Below are 19,221 nucleotides of genomic sequence, written 5' to 3'. Positions count from 1 at the left end.
GTTTTCTATCTTTTGTCTTTACTTGGATTTTATTGTTCTGGGTAGATTCTTACAGAAGACCAGCCATTTCTGAGTTGGTGTTTTGTTTCTGACACAAGTTAGAACCATCCTAGGGTCAATGATATTACCAAAGACAGAAGCATTTAACTACCCCCTGACAATTTTCCAGCACTTTTAAGATGTACAGACATGCAGTTAGATGTAATACAGGAGAATATTGTTTAGGAATATAGAGTATCAACAGTTAATAATGAAAAAAGGTGCAAATAAAGAAAAATATGAACAAAAAAGGAAATTAATCAAAACAAATAACTTCCTTATTTTCTCACCTGAATTTATAGTGACTAACATTACAATTGTTTCTCTTTATCTTAAACCATTTACACAGAAAACCAGTAAGATGGTAAATCAATTTACTGGCATATTGAGTCCTTGGCCAGAAAATTCACACATCCATAAATAATGTAATAAGCATGTATCAGAATAATACCTCATACCTGAAAATTAAATTTTACTTTTTATTTCTGAATTCTTGATTTAGCTCTTTTGGATTCCTTAGACCATCATCATCTTACTGCACCTATTTCCAGATATTCCTGATGCATTGCCTGAGGGACATTGTTGTCCTGATATCCCCTGACATTATCTCAGGCAGATAAGTGCATATTGTGATTTTTGTCAATAGTCTTGAAAATAAATTGAAAATGAAAACTTTGGGTCATAGTTTGGGTCATAGTGCCAAGTTTCAGCACCAAAACCAATTTTATGTCAATTTCTGAACCTCTGAAAATTGAGGTCAATGGGAGGGCAAGAAACCAAAATGCTAACTCAGTTTTGGTTCACTCAATCAAAGCTAGATGTATATTTTAAAATGTAAGAACACTCCTCTGTTTACTATCTTCCTACTTAATAATTAGTCATGTAAAATATGTTTCATTAACAATGTGATATAAATAATAATGGAAGTTGTATGAACTGAGTCAACAATTTGATATTTTTAACCACATCCTCTTTATTTTTATTTTTTACTTTTCAAATTTTTATTTAAATTTCAGTTAGTTTAAATTTAGTTTAAATTTTGTTTAAATTTCAGTTGTTTTCATGAGTAGAATTCAGGGATTCCTCACTTACACACAACACCTAGGGCTCAGTATAGCAAGTGCCCTCCTTAATATGCATCCCCATCTAGCACATCCCCCATCCACCACCCTACATCAACCCTCAGTTTGTTGTCTATTGTTAAGAATCTTTCATGGTTTGTTACCCTCTCTCTTTTCCCCCAATCCCATAGGTTCATCCGTTTTGTTTCTTAAATTGCACACATGAGTGAAATCACGTGGTATTTGTCTTTATCTGATTTATTTCTCTTAGTTCTATCCATGTTGTTGCAAATGGTAAGATTTCATTCTTTTTGATGGTTGAGTAATGTTTCATTGCCTGTGTGTGTGTGTATGTGTGTGTGTGTGCATGTGTGTGTGTGTGTGTGTGTGTGTATTAGGATATATTAGGTAAATACATAGTACTGCAATAGCTGTATCATAGGGTAGTTCTATTTTTAACTTTTTGAGGAAGCTCCATACTGTTCTCGAGTGGCTGCAACAGTTTGCATTCCCACCAACAGTGCAAAAGTGTTACTTTGCATCCTCATCAACACCTATTGTTTCTTGTGTTGTTAATTTTAGCCATTCTGATAGTGTGAGGTGGCATTTCATCGTGGTTTTGATTTGTATTTCCCTGATGATGAGTGATGTTGAACATCTTTTAATATGTCTGTTAGCCATCTGTGTGTCTTCTTTGGAAAAGTGTCTATTCATGTCCTCTGCTGATTTCTTAATGGGATTATTTGTTTTTTGGTGTTGAGTTTGATAAATTCTTTATAGTTTTGGATACTAACCCATTATCAGATATGATATTTGCAAATATCTTCTTCCATTCTGTAGTCATCCTTTTAGTTTTGTTGATTCTTTCCTTTGCTGTTCAGAAGCTTTTTATCTTGATGAAGTCCCAATAGTTCATACTTGCTTTTGTTTCCCTTGCCACTGGAGACATATCTAGGAAGAAGTGGCTATGGCAGATATCAAAGAGGTTGCTGCCTGTGTTCTCCTCTAAGATTTTGATGGTTTCCTGTCTCAAATTTAGATATTTCATCCAGTTTGAATTTATTTTGGTGTATGGTATAAGAAAGTGGTCCAGTTTCATTATTTTGCATGTTGCTGTCCAGTTGTCCCAACACCATTTGTTGAAGAGACTGTCTTCTTTTCCATTGGATATTCTATCATGCTTTGTCAAAGATGAGTTGACATATATATAGTTGTGCTTCCATTTCTAGGTTTTCTATTCTGTTCCATTGATCTACATGTCTGTTTTTGTGCCAGTACCATGCTGTCTTGATGACTACAGTTGTATAATATAGCTTGAATTCCAGAATTGTGATGCCTTCAGCTTTGCTTTTTCTTTTTCATGATTGCTTTGGCTATTCAGGGCCTTTTGTGGTTCCCTACAAATTTTAGGATTTTTTTATTCTAGATCTGTGAAAAATGACGGTTGTGTTTTGATAAGATTGCATTGAATTGTAGATTGCTTTGGGTAGTATACACTTTTTAACAATGTTTGTTTTTCCAATCCATGAGCATGGAATCCTTTTCAATTTCTTTGTGACCTCTTCAATTTCTTTCACAAGTGTTGTATAGTTTTAAGGGTAGATATTTTTTACCTCTTTGGTTGGGTTTATTCCTAGTTATCTTATGGTTTTTGGTTCAATTGTAAATGGGATCAATTCCTTGATTTTTTTTTGCCACTGCTTCATTGTTGTATAGAAATGCAGCTTATTTCTGTACATTGGTTTTATATCCTATGACTGCTGAATTCATGTATTAGTTCATGTATTAGTTCTAGCAATTTTTTGGTTGAGTCTTTTCAGTTTTCTATATAGAGTATCACATCCTCTGCAAATAGTGAAACTTTTACTTTTTTGCCAACCTGGATGCCTTTTATTTCTGATAGCCTGATTGCTAAGGCTAAGTTTTCCTGTACTATGCTAAATAGTAATGATAAAAGTGGACCTCCCTGTCTTGTTCCTGAACAGAGGGGGAAATGCTCTCAGTTTTTCCCCATTTAGGATGAAATTAGCTGTGAGTCTTTCATAGATGGCCTTTATGATGTTGAGATATATTCCATCTATCCCTACGTTGTTGAAGGTTTTTTTTTTTTAATCAAGAATGGATGGTAGGGGTGCCTAGATGGCTCAGTCAGTTGAGTGTCTGACTTTGGTTCAGGTCATGATCTCATGGTTCGTGGGTTCAAGCCCCATGTCTCGCTCTGTGCTGAAAGCTTGGAGTCTGGAGTCTGCTTCAGATTCTGTGTTTCCGTCTGTCTTTGCCCTTTTCCCACTTGTGCTCTCCCTCTATCGTTGTCTCTTTCTCATGAAAATAAATAAACATTAAAAAAATTAGAAAAAGAATGGATACTATATTTTATCAAATGCTTTTTCTGCATCTATTGAGAAGATCATATGGTTCTTTTTCTTTCTTTAATTAGTGTTGTGTATCATGTAGATTGATGTGTGAGTACTGAACCAGTCCTGCAGCCCAGGAATAAGTTCCATTTGATAGTGGTGAATAATTCTTTTAATGTTGGATTCAATTTGCTACTGCCTTGGTGAAAAATTTTGCATCCATGTTCATCAAGGATATTTGCTCATGGTTCTTCTTCTCAGTGGGATCTTGTTTCTGGTCTTAGAATCAAGGCAATGCTGGCCTTGTAGGAGTTTGGAAGTTTTCCTTCTATTTCTATTTTTTTGGAACAGTTTGAGAAGTATAGGTATTAACTCTTCTTTAAATGTCTGGTGGATAAATTCCTTACAGTGCTATTTCTGGGTTATAGGGTAGATCTATTTTTTTTTTTGAGGAACCTACACACTGTTTTCCAGAGTGGCTGCATCCAGTTTGCATTCCCACCAACAACACAAGAGGGTTCCCATTTCTCCACATCCTCTCCAGCATCTATAGTCTCCTGATTTGTTCATTTTAGCCACTCTGACTGGCATGAAGTGGTATCTCAGTGTGGTTTTGATTTGTATTTCCCTGATGAGAAGTGATGTTGAGCATCTTTTCATGTGCCTGTTGGAGGGCACTTGTTGGGATGAGCACTGAGTGTTCTATGGAAACCAATTTGACAATAAATTTCATATTAAAAAATATAAATAAATAAATAAATAAATAAATAAATAAATAATTTAAAAAAATGTCTGGTGGACTTTCCCTGAGAAGCCATCTGGCCCTGGACTTTTATTTGTTGGGAGATTTTTGAATACTGATTCAATTTCTTTGCTGGTTATTGGTCTGTTCAAATTTTCTATTTCTTCTTGTTTCTCTTTTGCTATTTTCTATGTTTTAGTAATTTATCCATTTCTTCCAGGTTGCCTAGTTTGTTGGCATATAATTTTTTAATATTCTCTCACAATTGTATTTCTGTGATTTTGGTTGTGATCTCCCATTTCATTTGTGATTTTATTTATTTGCATCCTTTCTCTTTACTTTTCAATAAGTCTGGTTAAGCGTCTTTCAATTTTATTAATTTTTTCAAAGAACAAAGTCTTAGTTTTGTTGATCTGTTCTACTGTGTGTTTTTTGTTTGTTTCTTTCTATATTGTTTATTTCTGCTCTAATCTTTATTATTTCTCTCTTGTGCAGACTTTAGGCTTTATTTGCTGCTCCTTTTCAAGCTCCTTTAGATGTAAGAATAGGTTGTGCATTTGAGACAATTCTTTTTCTTGAGGTATAGCTATATTGCAATATATTTCCCTCCTAGGACTGCCTTTGCTGCATCCCAGAGGTTTTAGACTGTCATGTTTTCATTTTCATTTGCTTCCATGTATGTACTTTTTATATTTTTTCTTTGATTTCTTGGTTAACCCATTCATTCTTTAGTAAGATGTTCTTTAACCTCCATGTATTTGTGGCCTTTCCAAATTTGTGTGTGTGTGGTTAACTTCAAGTTTCAAGGTGTTGTGGTCTGAAAGTATGCATGTTATTATCTTAATCTTTTTGTATGTGTTGAGGGCTGATTCATGAGCCAGTATGTAATCTATTTTGGAGAATGTTCCATGTGCACTCAAAAGGAATATGTATTCTGCTGCTTTATGATAAAATGTTCTGAATATATCAGTTAAGTCCTTCCAGTACAATATGTCATTCAAAGACATTGCTTCATTGTTTTTTGCTTTTTTTTTTTTATTTTTGCCTAGATGATCAGTCCATTGCTGCAACTGGTGTCTAAAGTCCCCCATTATTATGGTATTATCAATGAGTTTCTTTATGTTTGTTTTCAATTGATTTATATATTTGGGTGCTCTCATTTTGGGGGCATAAATATTTATAATTGTTAGTTCTTCTTGGTGGATAGACCCCTTAATTATGATATGATGCCTTTCTTCATCTCTTGTTACAGTCTTTGTTTTCAAATATAGTCTGTATGTTGTAAGTATTGGTACTCTCTTTTGTTGTCCATTAGCATGATACATCGTTTCCCATCCCCTCACTTTCAACCTGCAGGTGTCCTTAGGTGTAAAATGAGTCTTTTGTAGGCAGGATTAAGATGGGTCTTGTGCTTTTTTTAAACCCATTTTGATATCCTATGTGTTTGATTGGAGCATTTAGTCCATTTACATTCAGAGTAATTAATTAAATATATGAATTTAGCAACAACCTACTGTTTAAATATTTAAAAATAGTCCCTCTGAATAAAGCAGACTTCTTAGGTATAGATATGGAACTTTTCATCTAGTTATAATTTAAAAAATAAATATTATTTCAAAAATGTTAAGCATAGGGAAAAATTTTTTTAAAATTTATAGTGAACTGTCAATATCTATTCCTTAGATTCTACCAATACCTTAAAATATATTTGCTCTATTGTGACATTTTAATGAATCAATCAATGAATCTTTTTACTGCATTTTTGGCACAAATAAGTTGCAGACTAATACCATTTTCTTAAATACTTTAGCACATAATATTACAAAGAATTCTGTAATTGTGTGTTGTTCATTCTTTTCCTTTGAGGTAAAATTTGTGTACAATGAAATATAGAAATATTGACATACTATCTGATTATTTTTGAAAATGTATAAACCTGAGCACAAATCCTTATCATGACATGGGATATTAATATTAATTCTGATACTACTGTTATGCTTTAATCATAATTTTAGTTGATAGAATTTTAAGTGAATATTACATATTCATAGATGATATTTCCTTTTCCTAACACTGTATTGATTTTGTAAAAATAGCAAATCAGAAATTATTATATTAATTCAGTAACAATAACTGTAATTGGAGAAGATGATATTGAACTAGAAAACTCAATTCGTCTTCCTTGCTACAAATAGAGAAAATGTAATTGAAGTTATAATGGAAAGTATATCCTATTTCCTGAACAGAAACTCTTTATATCTGGTTACCATCAAAGAAAGAACTACTTATCATTTCCCCACAATTTCTATCTTGCTTTAAGAAAACAAAATATTGGTTATTCATGGAAAATTAGTTTGCATTGATCATTGTTGATTAATTCAAAATTGAATCTATCTCTTCTGACTTGTTTAAGAATTTATTATGGAAAATACCATGGAAATGGCCAGTGTTTTAAAACAACAAAATTTATGAAATAATGTTAATTCATATACATGTGTCAAAAATTAAAGTCTCCATTAGATTTAGTTAAATGCTAGAAATGTTTTGAAGAGATAGCTACTTTTTACAAATTTTATTCGATTTATTCAGGCTTATGAATGGATGGTTAAGATTCTCAGACTTGGGGATACTTAACCACTTACCAAAATCCTAGACTTCTTGAAGTTTAACTTTTAAAATTTTTTCTTTTTACATTTATTTATTTTTGATAGACAGAGAAGCAGGCTCCAGGCTCCGAGCTGTCAGCACAGAGCCTGATGAGGGGCTCGAACTCACAAACTGCGAGATCATGACCTGAGCCAAAGTCGGATGTTTGACTGAGCCACCCAGGCGCCCCTTGAAGTTTAACTTTTAATGAAAACAATTTACCATTCTCTTAAATTCAGTTTTGTTAGTGGGAAATCCTTTAAGAAAAATAAGTAAATTTTCCCAATGATTGAATAATGGGTTAAAGAGCAAGATTTTCACCTTAAAGTTGTCTTTATTTTAAAATAATTAGAAATGTTAACAGATATCTATTTCCCCCAAAACTCTGAATCACTAGACCACAGGTATTAAATCTCTGCTCTTGCAATGCAATTGAAAATGTCTATCTAAGTGCTAAAAATTATTTTTCAATCATGCTTCAACTTTGTGTGTGTGTGTGTGTGTGTGTGTGTGTGTGTGTGTATGTGTGTGTGCATACACATACATTACTCCCTGACATTGTAGGAAGAGATCATTCAGTCAGAAACACATAACACACAATCTGGGTACTATTTTACCTGTAAATATGAAATATCCTCAAATTAAAGAAAAACATGCAGTTATAGAGGCGTATCAATAGAAATAAGCAATTCTCTCCCCTTAAAAATGCTGTACAACTCAGACTTTTTTTTACCCACTACTTACTATTAAATTATTTCAGAAAAATATTTTAAATATTCAAATTAAAGATGGAATAATAAATATATTGATGTAATTCAGATATATTTTTGTGAATAAATAAAAATTGCATTCATTTAGTTTGTTTTTCTATGATATATGAAACAAAATTCCAGAAGGAAATCTTAAATTCAGGATTATTTTATCTCAGATATCAAGCTATTGATATGTCTTCACTGAAAACTTTAGGTCATCAAAGGCAATAATGGAAAGTTTCAATAAGGCTGAAACAGACCCTTATCAATATACTTCATTTCACATTGGTTTAAATTTTTTTTACTGTTTATTTTTGAAGGAGAGAGAGACAGAGCATGAGTGGGGGAGGGGCAGAGAGACAGGGAAACACAGATTCTGAAGCAGGCTCCAGGCTCTGAGCCATCACCACAGAGCCTGATGCGGAGCTCAAACTCACAAACTGTGAGATCTTGACCTGGGCCAAAGTCAGACGCTTAGCTGACTGAGCCACCCAGGCGCCCCCATTTCACATTGGTTTTAAAACATATGGGAGTTCTTTTTAGATGACCTATCAATTTTAAGAATAAATTTCAGGAAGTGAGTAGCTAAAATTAAAAGCCTCTATATTTCCTCTTACATTCAAGCAACATTTACTAAATACTTCCCCATCATTTTCTATATGTTCCCTTCTCCAACCTCATCCTCAGACTATCCCTTCACCAAAATCAAAGGAAATAAGAGGGCTGGATAGAACCAACAGAACTGAATAATACTATTTAATAAATGTTCAAAAACTCTTAGTGTATAGTATACACAGTTTCACAAATCTGTATCTACAAGGATAATTTATTTTAAAATTTATTTTCTTCAGGAAGGAATTGGAAAACGGGGCAAGAGTAGCAGGGCTCTAGGCTCATCCCATGAATACAACTATATAACTATCAATTCATCTTAAATACCTCTGAAATTGACGTGAAGTCTGTCAGAATAAAACTCCACAACTAAAAGTAGAGGAGAGGCCACATCAAAGAAGGTAGGGAGCAGGGAGACATGGTTGGGGAGAGAAATAGATCAAGGCCACTGCTGTGGGAAAGGAGACTTTGTCATGGATTTTGGGGAAGAGACAGACTGACACACAGGGAAGTGTGGAGTTATTTTAAAGGGGTGTGTTGTAAGTCCTGGAGAGTGAATGGGGTAACAGCTGAAACATCAGCAATGTTCTGGTCTCAAGGCTGTTGAATGCAATAGCATTATAAGATACAGAGCCCTATGATCCCCCTGAGTTAACATACAGCACCTGCTATAACTCCCTGACATTCCTTGAAACTATACGCACTCTCTGCACACCTTCACATAGCTACCAGGTGCATGTCTGGTTAATATCTGAAGATCCTTTGTGTTCTCTTTCCATGTTTTTATATTCTTCGATCCTTATGTCTAAAAATATATAAAATTAGAGCAATGTGCAGTTTGCTGGTGCTGCTGCTGTCTTACTAGGCAACCCTACACATCTGCTCAGCTTTGTGTCTGAGAACTTTTCTTCAGTGTACGGCTGTGTGGGAGCACACAAGGAAAATGAATCCCTATAGCAATTAGCTTGAAGAAGGAAATTGGCTGAATTTTATGACTTTTGGCAACCAGTGGGGCTAAAAGTCTGGAGCTTTAAGGGTGACCAGGCTTGGCTGTGATAGATCTTAGAGACATTGCATTGGAAAGAAGGCAGGCACAACCCTCAGATATACAACATGGAAAAAGTGACATGAAGAGCACCTGGGAAACACAGTGGGAGGTTGTTTGCTCATTTTGAAGCATGTCCCATACAGGCAGCATTCATACAGAGACACTTCTTGAATAAAGGAATTGTCAGATGCCATTTTCATCACTTGTCCCATCAGTGTAAGCACTAGGTCACCTGGCACTGCCCAGGTATTCCTACTTGACTTTCTTACTTCAAGCACTGCACCATATGATGGAGTGCAATCACCTTTCCCAGTCTTACTTGCCTCATTCCCAATGTACTGGGCTCCCTCTCCCAGAATATCAGCCCAAACCCCTTCTCACACCATGTCTCCTGACTTGGGAGTTTGGTGTAGCCTCAGTTACTGTGGCAACGGTAACAGGTCTCATTTAACAAACAGCTCAGGGCAATCTAGTTAAATGTACCACATTCAAGATAGGACCAAACATTTCCCACAATAAGCAAAAGAGAGCTTATGCACACAATTGGCCTGAAGGGTAAAGTGACCAGGACAAACTGCAGAGCACATGAACCACACATTAGAGACACACCTTGAAGTTTCAGGCCCTGGGTAACAGGGTACACAACATTGCAAGGCACTACAGGATATCTATTTCATAAGGTCTTTAATTCTCTTTTTTTAACATTTATTTATTTTTGAGAGACAGAGAGAGACAGAGCATGAGGGGCAGAGACAGGGAGACACAGAATCTGAAGCAAGCTCCAGGCTCTGAGCTGTCAGCACAGATCTTGACCCAGGGTCTGAACCCATGAGATCATGACCTGAGCTGAAGTCAGATGTTTAACTGACTGAGCCACCCAGGTGCCCCTACTTCATAAGGTCTTTAAAGTCAAGAAATGGAGATGTAGCTAACTTTCCTAAAAAGAAGCAGGCAAGAGACTTAGGAAAAAAAAAAAAAAAAGACAGGGCCAAAGCCAGAGATCTAGGCAAAACAGATAGAAGTAACATGCCTTATGGAATATTTAAATCAATGCCTATAAGGATACTCACTGGACTTGAGAAAAAAGTGGGAGACAGGAGTGAGTCCCTTACCACAGAGATAAAGAATAACATAGCAGAGATAAAGGTCTCTAAATGAAATGATAAATACTCTTGATGGAATGAATAGAATGACAGAAGAAGCAGAGGAATGAATTAATGACCTAGAAGACAGAGTAATTGAAAGGAAGAAAGCTGAATAAAAAAGAGGAAAAAAAGAATTCTGCAAAATGAGAATAGACATAAGGAACTCAGTGACTCCATAAAATATAATTCATATTGTAGGAATCCCAGGAGAAGAAGAGAGAGAAAGGGGCCAGAACATTTATTTGAGGAAATAATACTTAAAAAGCTTCCTAATATGGGGCAAAAAAAGATACCCAGATCCAGGAGGCACAGAGAACTTCCACCAAAATCAACAAAAGCAGATCAATGCTAAGACATATTGTAATTAAATTAGCAAAATATACTGACAAAAAATTAAAAGCAGCAATACAAAAGAAGACAGTAACATACAAAGAAGCCCTATAAGCCTAGCAGAGAAATTTTCAGCAGAAACTTTGCAAGCCACAAAGAACTGATGACATGATATACTGAAAGTGCTGAATGGAAAAAATCTACAGCCAAGAATATTCTGTCCAGCAAATCTATCATCCAGAATAGTAGGAGAGATAAAGAGTTTCCCAGATAAACAAAAACTAAAGGAGTTCATGACCACTAAACAAGCCCTGTAAGAAATATTCAAATATTCAAAGAGGACCCTTTGAATAGAAAGGAGAGATCAAAAGTCATAGTACAAAGGTAGACACAAAAACAGTAAAAATGAATATTTCTAAAAAAATCAGTCAAGGAACTCACAAAATAAAAGGATGTAAAATATGACAACATTTACCTAAAAGGTGGTGAGGAGAGGAGATAAAAATGGGTTCAGACTGAAATGGCGATCAACTTAATATAGACTGCTATATGCTGAAAAGGTAGTACACAAACTAAGTAGTAACCATATATTAAAAACCACTAATAAATATGCAAAGAATAAAGAGAAAGAAATCCAGATATATCATCAAAGTAAATCAGCAAACCTAAAAAGAGTGGAACACAAGAAAAAATCAGGAAAGATCTTCAGAAACAACCACAAAACAAATAAACTGACAATAAATACATATCTGTCAATAATTACTTTCACATAAATGGACAAAAGGCGTCAGTCAAAACATATACAGTGACAGAAGGAATAAAAAAAAGAAAAAAAGAAAAACCAAGTTCCACCTATATGCTTCCTACAAGAGGCTCATTTTAGACCTAAAAACACCTGCGACTGTAAGTGAAGAGGAGAAACATCTATCATGCAAATGGATATCCAAAGAAAGCCTGAGTAGCAATACTTATAGCAGAAAAAAATAGACTTTGAAAGAAATCTGTGACAAGTGACAAAGAAGGACATCATGTAATCATAAAGGGGACAATCCAACAAGAAGATCTAACAATTGTAAATTTTTATGGACCCACTATTCCTATTCATAAATTACAAAATACATAAAATACTTAACAAACATAAAGGAATTAATCAATAATAATACAATATAATAAGGGACTTTACCACTCCACTTACATCAATGGACAGATCATCTAAACAGAAAATAAACAAGGAGAGAATGGCTGTGAGTGACACACTAGAACAGATGGACTTAACAGATATATTCCAATCATTCCACCCTAACACAGCAAATACTAGACACAAAATAGGCTCAACCAATTCAGGAAGATCAAAGTCATATATGCATCTTTTGTGACCATGATACTAGAAGTCAACCACAAGAAAAATAGGGAAAGATGACAAATACATGGAGGTTATAAAACATGTTACTGAACAATGAACAGGCCAATCAAGAAATTAAAGAAGAGGGGCATGTGGGTGGCTCAGTCGGGTGGGTGTCCAACTTCAGTTCAGGTCATGATCTCACAGTCTGTGAGTTTGAGCCCGGTGTTAGGCTCTGTGCTGATGCCTCAGAGCCTGGAGCCTGCTTCAGATTCTGTGTCTCCCTCTCTCTCTGTCTCTCTCTGCCCCTCCCCTGCTCATGCACTCTCTCTGTCTCAAAAATAAATAAAAACATTTTTTAAACATTTAAAAAGAAATTAAGGAATAAATAAAAAAGCAAATGGAAACAATAATGGTCTAAAACTTCTGGAATGCAGCAAAAGCAATTCTAAGAAAAATATTTTTAGCAATCAGGCCTAAGTCAAGAAACAAGAAAATACACAAATAATCAACCTATTCTTACACCTAAAAAAGCTAGAAAAAGAACAAACAAAACCTAAAGCCAGCAGTGTAAAAGAAATAATAAAGATTAGAGTAGAAATAAATGTTATAGAAAATTTGAAAAATATATAACAATAAAATGTGTCAATGAAACCAGGAGCTGTCCCTTGGAAAATATCAACAAAATTGATATTCTGGTCAGACTTATCAGGAAAGAAAATAAAGGACTCAAATAAATAAAATCACAAATGAAAGAGTATAAATAACCAACATGATAGAAATACAATCATAAGAGAATATTATGAAAAACTCTATGCCAACAAATGGGACAACCTAAAAAAAAAAAAGACAAATTCCTAGAAACATAAAACCTACCAAACTGAAACAAGAAGAAATAGAACATTCAAACAGACCAATAACCAGCAAAAAAATTGAAACAGTAATCAAAAATTCTCAACAAACAAAAGCCCAGGATCAGACAGCTTAACAGATGAATTCTAACAAGCATTTAAGAAGAGTTAATACCTATTCTTTTCAAATTATCCCAAAAAACAGAAAAGGAGGGAAATCTTCCAAATTCATTGTATGGGGCCAGTATTATCCATATACCCAAACTAGATAAAAATGCCACTAAAAAAGGGAACTACAGGCCAATATCCTTAATGAACACCAATGCAAAAACAAAAAACCAAAAACAAAACAAAAACAAAAACAAAATACTAGCAAACCAAATCCAAAAATGCATTAAAAAATTATTCACCACAATCAAATGAGATTTATTCCTGGCTTCCAAGAATGGTTCAATATTCACAAAACAATCAATCAGAATCAACACAACAATAAGATAAAGGATAAGAAACACATAATCATTTCAATAAATGCAGAACAAGCATTTGACAAAGTACAACATCCATTCATAATAAAAACCTTCAACAAAGTAGGTTTAGAAGGAACATAATTCAATATAAAAAGGCCATATATATATAAAAACAACAACAACAACAAAAGTCCATAGCTAACATCATCCTTAATGGGGAAAAAGGGAGAACTTTTCCCCTAAGATCATGAACAAGAAAGGCAGTTCACTCTCACCACTTTTATTCAACATAGTACTGGAAGTCCTAGCCACAGCTCTCAGACAATGAAAAGAAAGAAAATGCATTCAAATTGATAAAGAGAGTAATACTTTCACTATTTGCAGATGACATGATACTACATAGGAATGTTGAAAGACTTTACCAAAAACCTGCCAAAACTGATAAATGAATTCAGTAAAGTCTTAGGACACAAAACCAATGTGCAGAAATCTGTTTCATTACCATAAAACAGTAATTAATGAGCAGAAAGAGAACAATAAAGAAAAAAGAAAAATTAAAAAAAATCCAAAGTTCAATTACACCAAAATAATAATATATCTAGGAATAAGTGAAAGACCTGCACTCTGAAAATTATAAGACACTGATGAAAAAAATTGCAGATGACACAAAGAAATGGAAAGATATTCCATGATTATGAATTGAAAGAAAAATATTGTTAAAATGTCTATACTACTCAAAGCAACCTACACATTTAATGCAATCCCTATCAAAATACCAACAGCATTTTTCAATGTTAACAAAACTGGAATTAAAATATAAACTTAAAAGAAGAAAAATTTTAATTATTATTTTCTTGAATGTAAAGTTCAGTGTAGATTTGGGAGGTAGCTTTCACATACCTGTTGATATAACACTGATGCTGCTTTAAGTTAGCAATCATTAGCTCCACCACAATGGCCTGTAAATAAATGTAAGCTTCTCTCTAAAGTAATGGGTCTGAATTAATTTCAAGTCTATGGGATACTTAGTTATTTAGTCCAATTGTACAACTAACTACTTTAAAGCAAATCATTTCAAAATACTTTTGTCCACTTATTCACATTTACATAAATAATTTTACCTATAAATATCTCTATCAAGCACAAGGGAAGTCATTAATCATCAGGGCCAAGTTTAAGTGCCATTCTAAACAAGTAGTTATCTCATTATATTTACATAGGAATATAAGACCAAAAGGGAGATAGAGTTAAAATGGCAGAGTGATAAGGGAAGTCTGTGCTTGTCTTGTCTTAAAACACAGCTAGATCAACATCAAACCATTTTTCAACATCTATGAAATAAATCTGAGAATTTACAGAACAATCTGCATACTTTGAGGGAGAGAATGTGGCAGGTGCTTAGTGTGGAGGGTTGAATTGGGAGACAAAAGATCCATGGTGCCACAGAGGAGAGGGAGCCCTTTTTACAGAGAGGAGATGGGGAGAATGAGCAGTGCTTTGGGTTTGAAAGAAAAGTGAACTCCCCCTGAAAATAACTACAGAGAGAGAGAGAGAGAAACAGAGAGACAGAGAGACAGAGAGAACATGCACAGGGGACTGTACGAGAAAACTGTTCCCCAAAATCATTGATGGGGAAAAGGAGAGGGTTTCAATACTTACAGTTTTTTTTATAAAGAGCGGAGGGCAGAGTGTGAAGTTTCGGTGGTGGTCTGGTGGGGAAGCAAGGGGGAGCCCAGGAGTGAATAGCATGACCTGAGGATCCACTGGGTCACAGGGAGAGAAGTGGCTCCCCTGTTTTCTGTGCATTTGGTAGAGACTATACAGCCTCTCTGTGAGCAAAAGACTCAGCAGGTGCCATAAGCCTACCTTGTTTACTGGTATAGGAACAAAGATGCTGACTGATGGCAGCAAATCCTGGGGCTGGCTGTGTGTGTTGTGATTTACCAAAACTCTGAGCTCCTGCTTCTGTGTGGTTGCACAAACACTTTCTGGGGCAAGCTGGTACCAGCCACAGACTGTCAAGACTTTCCCCAGAGGATTAGCATGGGTCCAGGCACTGGGAGTCTCTGAAGTGTGGGATATTGAAACACAGCCATGCCTGAGATAAGACTCTGGAGGGAGGCATAGCCTGGCAGGCAGACAACTCACACACTGACAGGCGAAGGTAGGGAGCTGACAGAAACTGGGGACACAGGACAAGTGATTGTGTGTGTATGAGGACACAGATTTTCCAACCCAAAGACCTGAAAGAGGGGTCAAGCCTTTTTCGCCATTAGCCCACCAACACTGTTGACCCTAGTGACCTAAACAGCACACCAAGTGCCAGAGGAAGGCATTACATCAAGCCCTGCCACCCTGCACCCTCCGGTCACAACTACACTAGAGCAAGTCAGCCTGAGAATCAGAACAGCAGGCTCTTTCCCCTGAATACCAACACAAACCCCTCCCACCAGCTAACTCTACTGATCATAGAGTGCTGCAAAGTTTTGGCACTAGATGAAATTGGATGTAGCTTCACTGGGTTTTTTGTTTGTTTGTTCAGTCTTTTTGGTTTATTATTTTGCTTCTGTTTTCTTTTTTTTTCTTGGATGCAAAAAGAGCAATATTATATTAATTATATTATATTATATTATATTATATCATATTAATTGCTATTATATTTTATCATTATTTGTTAAAGTTTTAATTTTTTTCTCTTCTCTTTCTATCAAGCTTCTCTTAACAATGAGACCAAAACACACCTAGAGCTGGCTTCTTTTATTTGATTTTTATTTTAATATTTTAAATTTAAATTTTATTATTTTTTTTATCTTCCCCCAAAATGACAAGATGGAGGAATTCATCCCAAAAAGAATTCCCCAAAAGAAAGAACAGGAATAAATGACACTCAGGGATTTAATCAATACAGATATAAGTAAGATGTTTGAACTAGAATTTAAAACAATAATTATAAAGATTCTAGCTGGGCTAGAAAACAATATAGGAGATACAAGAAAATATTTTACTGCCAAGATGAAGAGCTAAAATCTAGCCAGACTGAAATTAAAATCCTATAACCAATATGCAGACTCAAAAGGAGGTGATGGCATTGAGGATGGATGAGGCAGAGGAATGAATTAGAGATGTAGAAGATAAAATTATGGAAAATAATGAAGCTGAAAAAAAGAGAGAAACAAAGGTATTGGATCACAAAGGTAGACTTAGGGAACTTGGCGACTTATTAAAATGGAATATTTGTGTAATAGAAGACCCAAAGGTGAACAGAGAGAAAAAGGGGCAGAAGGTTTATGTAAGCAACTATAGCTGAAAACTTCCCTAATTTGGGGGATAACACAGACATCAAAATCCAAGAAGCACAGAGAACTCCCACTAAATTCAAAAAAGCTGGCTATTGCCAAGGCCCATCATAGTTGCATTCACAAAATACAGAGACAAGATAGGAATCCTGAAAGCAGCAAGGGAAAAGGGAATATTGAATATTTCCTGCCACTGCTTTTTACCTACAAGGGAAGACAGATCAGTTTGGCAGAAGATCTGTCCACAACAACTTGGCAGGCTAGAAGGGAGTGGCAGGAAATATGCAATGTATTGAGTGGGAAAAATATGCAGCCAAGAATGCTCTATCCAGCAGGCTGTCATTCAGAATAGAAGGAGAGATAAAGAGTTTCCCATACAAACAAAAACTAAAGGAGTTCATGACCACTAAACCAATCCTGCAAGAAATTTTATGGGCAGCTCTTTGAGTGGTGAGAAAAAAGACCAAAGCAACAAAGAATATAAACGACCAGAGACCATCACCAGAAACACAAACTCTACAGATAACACAAGAGCAACAAATTCATATCTTTCAATAATCACTCTGAGTGTAAATGGACTAAATGCTCCTGTCAAAGGACATAGGGTATCAGAATGGATAAAGAAACAAACAACAAAAACCCAAGATCAACTTACATGTTGCCTAGGAGACTCATTTTAGAACTGAAGAATTTGGAGGTTGAAAGTGAGAGGAAGAAGAAATATCTATCATGCTATGCATGCCAAAAGAAAGCCTGAGTAACTATACTTATATCAGACAAACTAGACTTTAAACCAAAGATTACATCAGTCATTTGAGCGTCCAACTTCAGCTCAGGTCATGATCTCACATTTCATGGGTTCAAGCCCTGCATCAGGCTCTGTGCTGACAGCTCAGAGCCTAGAGCCTGCTTCTGATTCTGTGTTCCCCCCTCTCTCTGTCCTTCCCCTATTTGTGCTCTGTCTCTGCCCCTCATAAGTAAATAAACATTAAAAAATTAAAAATAGGGGCAACTGGGTGGCTCAGTCGGTTAAGCGTCCAATTTCGGCTCAGGTCATGATCTTGCAGTTTATGAGTTCAAGCCCCGCATCAGGCTCTGTGCTGACAGCTCGGAGCCTGCAGCCTGCTTCGGATTCTGTGTCTCCTTCTCTCTCAGCCCCTCCCCCACTTGTGCTCTGTTTCTGTCTATGAAAAATAAATAAACCTAAAAAATTAAAAAAAAATAAAAAATAAAAAAATAAACCAAAGATTATAGCAAGAGATGATGAAGGGCATTATGTCAGAGTTAAAGAGCCTATTCATCAAAAAGATCTCACAATTGTAAACAATTGTGAAGCACCAAATATATAAATCAATTAATAACAAACACAAAGAAATGCATTGACAATAATGCAATAATAGTAGGCGACTTTAACACCCCATTTACAACAATGGACAGATGTCTAAGTAAAACATCAGCAAGAAAACAATGGATTTAAATAACACACTGAATCAGATGGACTTAACCTGTATATAGAAGATTCCATCCTAAAGCAGCAGAATACATATTCTTCTCAAGTGCACAAGGAACACTCTCCAGAAGAGATCAAATACTGGGTCACAAATCAGCCTTCAACACAAACAAACAGAGCGAGATCATAACATGCATACTTTCAGACCAAAATCCTACAAACCTTGAGTCAACCACACAAAAAGATTTGGAAAGATCACAAATACTTGGATGTTAAAGAACATCCTACTAAAAAATGAATGGGTTAACTAGAAAATTAAAGAATAAATAGATGTACATAGAAGCAAATTAAAATAAAAACACAATGGGGCAAAACCTCTGAGATGAAGCAAATGTAGTACAAAGAGGGAAGTATATTGCAATACAGGCCTACATTCAAGAAGCAAGAAAGGTCTCAAATACACAACCTAACCTTACACATAAAGGAGCTAGAAAAGGAATAGCAAACGAAGCCTAAATCCAGCAGAAAAGGGAAATAATTAAGACTAGAACAGAAATAAATTATATACAAACAAACAAAAACAGAACAGACTAATGAAACTAGGAATGTGTTCTTCAAAAGAATTGATAAAATTGAAAAACCCCTAGCCAGATTCATCAAAAACAAAATAGAAAGGGCTAAATAAGTAAAATCACAAATGAAAGGGGGAGTGGTCACAACCAACACCTTAGAAATACAAAGAATTCTAAGAGAACAACATGACAAATTATATGCCAACAAACTGGGTAGAGTGTAAGAAATGGATAAATTCCTAGAAATATACACTACCAAAAGTGAAACAGGAAGAATTAGAAAATTTGATCAGACCCATAACTAGAAAAGAAATTGAAATAAGAATCTCACAACAAACAAATGTCCAGGGCCAGATGGTCTTCCAGGAGAATTTTACCAAATATTAAAGACAAGTTAATTCCTATTCTTCTCAAAGTCAAATACTCAAACAAGATACTAGCAAATAAAATTAAACAGTATGTTAAAAGAATTATTCAACGTGATCAAGTGAGATTTATTCCTGGGCTCCAGGGC

Source organism: Lynx rufus, unplaced genomic scaffold (genome assembly GCF_022079265.1).
Source record: "Lynx rufus isolate CCGP_SWC_20201006 ecotype Redwood Valley unplaced genomic scaffold, mLynRuf1.p SCAF_7, whole genome shotgun sequence".
Lineage (NCBI taxonomy): Eukaryota > Metazoa > Chordata > Mammalia > Carnivora > Felidae > Lynx > Lynx rufus.
Note: the sequence above shows the minus strand (reverse complement) of the source record.